Genomic DNA, 4,796 nt, shown 5'->3' with positions numbered 1-4,796 from the left:
GATCTCTAGCATATGTCCCAATGTGGGCAATTATGGCCTCTTTCACCCACTCTAGGCGGTGAGCTTCTACAGTTCTCATCAATTTCTCAGGAAGATATGGAAACTCATATCCCATCTTCCTGAACCTGTGGACTATTACTCTTGCTGCACGACTAAACTTTATTAGGCTTCTATCGGCGGCGGGGCCAGGTAGCACCCAGAACAGTGGACCATCCCACATAGGGGTTCCTTCTGCCTCCTCGCTAACAGGAGACAGTACATTTTCAGCATTTGACAAGCACATCCCCTCATCACAATCCCCCCACTGAACAACACCCTCCAAAAGTGACACAGGCATATTTGACAATAAGTCATAGTGTTCATTTGGAGCCACGGGACTCAAGGATGTTAAAGTCCTGGGGGTCAGGGGTCGTACCTTGGGACTGGTGACTGATGGGGAAGGCAGGGCAGAAAGGGCAGATGACTCAGGGACTGGGGCCGCCGGTGACAAGTGGGCCTCACCAAAGTCTCGAGGGGGCACATTCAGGGAATTCTCCCCGGGAGGAGCAATGGCATAGTCCTTGGGCAAGTTCAATTTGCCCCTCCCTTTGGCCTCAACATAGCGGGCTGCAGCCAGCTCTTGGGCCTGGCGAGCATCTCGGGCTTTCTTCCGCTCCCTGCACGTCAGGAGGAAAGGATCAATCGAAATGGTAGCACTCACCGGAGCGGCCTGGATATCTCTTGAGCTTTCCCGGCTGGGTGACTCGGCGGCCATCTTATCTCCCGGTGGTGGAGCAGCAACAGTGGAAGAGTGGATGCAGTCATCGGGGTTGGTGCTGGCCGGCACGTCTCCCATCAGTGGACTCTGCAACAGCATCTCGTCATAGTGGTGTTCCGCAGCTCTCCTGTAGGAGGGCGCGAGCACGGGCCCCACACATCTGCTGGCGCCGCAGGTACAGCTCCGCAGCTTTCTGGGCTTGATCCCAGCGGGGATCTGAAGATAGAACAAACGACTCACCGCCATCGGCAGCAGCAAGTCTGGTCACAGCAACATCGGGCATGTTGGAGGTATCGGACAATACCTCTGGGGTTGCTGGAACAGCAGGCTCGACGGAGGGTTCCTCCCTGTTGGAGCGGCTTACCGGAGCGGCAGTAGAACGCACCTCACAGTATGGGCGTGAGGCGGTACCGCATGTCTCGGCCGGCAGACTACTCGGCGCCGCTGGCACAGGCGCAGACGAGGACAGCTCCGGAGCTGGAGGAGGATCAGGTACTCTGTTGAATGCGGTTACCCAGGCAGTGGGCCCAAGCAGGGAACCTTCCTTCCGGCCGCCACGCCGATGGGGAGGTCCATGCTGGACCTGGATGAGGGGTAAATCGACACCACTTGTAGATCTGGATAAAAGAGTTCATACACCATTGCGATGTAATGGTGTGCAGCGTCGTCCGCAGATGCTTCAGCCAACTGGGATAACTTACGCACCAGGTTGTATAAGGTGCGCAGTTCCCCAGTGCTCATTGCCAGGTCTGGTTCAGCGGGGCCATCTATCCTAGCCCGCAGATAAGGCACGCCACAAGCGGAGCAACTTCCCAGCAGATGAAGAGAGCCGCCTGGGCAGTCACATAACGGGTAGATCCCGAGCAGTTGGTTCTCAGGGGTGTCCCTAATGACTAGGACTCCTCTGGTCAGTTCATAGATCTGTCCTTGATTCTCGATAGCTGTAGGCAGCAGACAACAGTAAAGGCACAACTGCTGTCTCTGGAGTACACGTGTATCTGGCTCCTCTCTTCCTGTGTGCTCCTTCAAGGCACACCCAGCTCCTCCCCCTGGTAAACAGTATAGTCCAAGCCAGAGCAAGCAAAGGGGGGGGATTTCAGTGGTTCCCGCTGTTTCTGCAAACTGTAGGTCAGCAAAAGCTTGCAAGTGAAGATAGCTTTTGCAGAAAAGCACATGTCTTCCCTGGTAAGGCGGGAAGCGCCATTTTGAGCAGATAAACAGTCCATGCGGTCCTCAGTGATCTGGAGCCGTCATTTTAAGCGCACAAAGTCCATCACCACGCGGTCTCCTTGAAGGTAAAACCGCCATCCCGTGAGGACTTGTGAGACAGGCGTGATCCACTTTCTTCCATAAGGGGCAACGCAAAGTAAAACACAATTTTCCTTTTCTTGCAGAGTAACACGTGCCCTGGGGTAGCTTCAGGGGGCGCCTCCCGAAACAGTACAGCAATAGCCCTGTATTGCCTGGGTGCACAGGGGTCTCTGATCTCACCGCAGAGGGCCTGCCCCCTAATCTAACAGCAATAGTCCTGTTATTGCATGGGTGTTATTGCATGGTCTCACTGCAAAGGCCCTGTCCCCATCTCGCCGTCACAACGTTGGGGGTTACAGAAAGGTATCCACACCCCCCAGGTCCATAGCCCCCAGGGGGATGCCCTAACTGCAGTGCCAGGATGGGCCTGCAGGCTCCCTGGTGGAGCTTCAGGGACCCGATATTCCCCATCCTTTTCTGGGTTACTCAGTATAGGTAGGATACCACACAACTTGAGCCATAGCCCCCTCGGGGAGTCACCCCAAACCTATTATACCAGGAGGGCGCGTATGCGAGTATCCACGCTCCCTGGCCATAGCCCTTCCAGGGAGTTTGCCCCACAGGCTAGTGACTATTTCAGGGTGACCCCCTCCCTGGGGAAGCTTCAGGGAGAGTACGCTGCTACAATGTTCTCTGACACCGCTGTGTGGTTCACCTGCCTCTGAAAACCTGTCCCGTTGGTAGAACCTGTCCTGTCCTTGGGAGCAGTTCCTCTCAGCAGTGCCTCCAACTGTAACCCCCTCCCCCCTACTTGAGATGGTGGGTGGCGTACACTCCTTCTGGTTACATCAAATGGGTCTTGGTGCTGTGACCTGCTGGCAAACAGGAGGGCTGAGACTCCGCGGTGTTGTGGGGAGAGCCCAGGACAGGGACAGGGGTTGAGACAGGTTACCTGGAGTGGATCTTCTCCGGGTGGTTGCAGTGCCTCCAGCCAGTAGGGATCCTCTGGGTCTGCAGAGGAGGGACCCCCACTGACACGCTTCATTCACCAAAGACAGGGAGTCCACACAGCAGTATCTCTTTTCTGTTGACCTTTATTCAGCACAGCAGCATACAGCATGATTCACAGCATTGTCTCTCTGCATGCCTAGACCCTGCTCAGCATTCTCTCTCTTCCTGCTCTTAGCAGCATAACTCCCCTCCCTCCTTACCCAGGTGGATTAAGAGGGAGATAGCTCTTCTTTGTACTTCTCTCTCTGAAGTCTCTCAGAACTAACCAATAACTAACTGATAACTTAATTTAGGAGGTGTGTCTCAATTTGGACATCTCAGGGGAGTGTCTCTAACTTTGAATCATTACAATACAAAGCTGGATACAGATTGGCCCACACACACACATCAGGGGGTGTTCCAACCAATAACCCCCCTTTGATTGACATACCTCATGTTGCAAAGGCCGCCCTCGAATATGGCTACATATTCAAAGCTGAATGCACAAACAGGCTTTTGAAGGAATTAACCTTTCCACTGCCTGTTCTAAAAGGGCTGACAGAGGAAAGGCCCAGAACAAGAAGTGACTGCCGGAAAGCCATGTTACACTTACAATGCATCTGATTTCAGGCGTGCTATTAGAGAGGGTTGGGGTTCCTTGCAAAGCATCTGGTTACAGTGTTGCTATTAGAGATGGTTGGGGGTTCTTCAAAATTTTATTTAGGGTTCCTTAACAAAAATAGGTTGGAAACCACAGCTCTAACCTGTGCTCTCTCTATGAGCAGCTCCATAAATCCTTCTTGGGGAGATGACATCAAACATTGTGTCACATGGCCACTCGGTGTCGCTGTATCATTACATTCAGTCCCAGTGAATTCTCCAGTGTTAAGGTCACACACTATTTTAGGTGTTTTATTCTGCAACGGAAATCTCTGAGAGGCGGGGGGATGGTAACGCAACTAATTTAGTGCCCCGTGGCTATCACAAGTATATCTGAAAAACAATAATATACACATAGGGTGAATGCAGAGCAAAGCTGTATAAGATTGATTGTCCAGTGAGACAATATATGTTAAGGGGGAGGGCTGCACACATAGCTTATGTCACATGTACGAAGAAAGGTGGACTTCTGTAGGTGTGTGGACTAACCAAATTACATAAAAAGAGGAAACATATGGTGTAATCACAGTTGGGTGCAGGAATTATTCATAACATAAGTAGGGTACACTTAACTTTGGCTGTAGTAGCTTCTTCTATGATGAAGATGTGCACACTGTTCTTTCACAACCTTTCAAGGTGTATAATGATCTACTGCATCTTAACAGGAAGATATAAGAAGATACATGGCATAACAATATTTATTGAAAATTAAAAAATAAAATGCGACTTTAAACTCACAAACGGTTCTTTAAAATCAGGCATTCGAATATTTTGCTTTCCAGCACACTGGTATCAGATTGTCTTATCTTTATAGTGACGCTGGGATCCTCCAAATGCAATGCATGGGATTTATTGCAGTCCTTGGGGTGAAACAGGCTCACACCTACGGGGTCGTACATCCCTGTGGCTCCTGGTTAACCTCCCAGTGCAGCTGGTTATGCGGAGGTGCCCTCCTGTTACTGCACATCTCTGTCCAGCTGTGTTGGTGTGGAGCCGGCACTTCTGAATACGGTGCCAAAAGTGAATGATACGGTGGCTCACAAGGGTCAGTCCAATGCATTTTGCAATTTTGCTTCCTCGGGGGTGATGACATCTGTCTGTGCACAGTCTTAAAAATCTGTTCCAATCAAAGCTTTTT

At 51.4% G+C, this 4,796-nt stretch overlaps 1 protein-coding gene across 1 annotated transcript in view; it reads right to left on the bottom strand.

The window, feature by feature from the left end:
- The window catches only part of LOC142465282 (uncharacterized), a 44,486-nt gene extending 40,474 nt beyond the window's left edge, over window positions 1-4,012 (bottom strand). The window contains exon 1 of the mRNA XM_075569294.1: window positions 3,763-4,012. The gene's annotated coding sequence lies outside the window, so the exon portion shown is untranslated. The remainder of the gene's footprint in view (window positions 1-3,762) is intronic.
- Window positions 4,013-4,796: the final 784 nt, after the last annotated feature.

Source organism: Ascaphus truei, chromosome 13, assembly GCF_040206685.1.
Source record: "Ascaphus truei isolate aAscTru1 chromosome 13, aAscTru1.hap1, whole genome shotgun sequence".
NCBI classification, from domain to species: Eukaryota; Metazoa; Chordata; class Amphibia; order Anura; family Ascaphidae; genus Ascaphus; species Ascaphus truei.
This window is presented reverse-complemented; position numbering and strand designations above follow the sequence as displayed.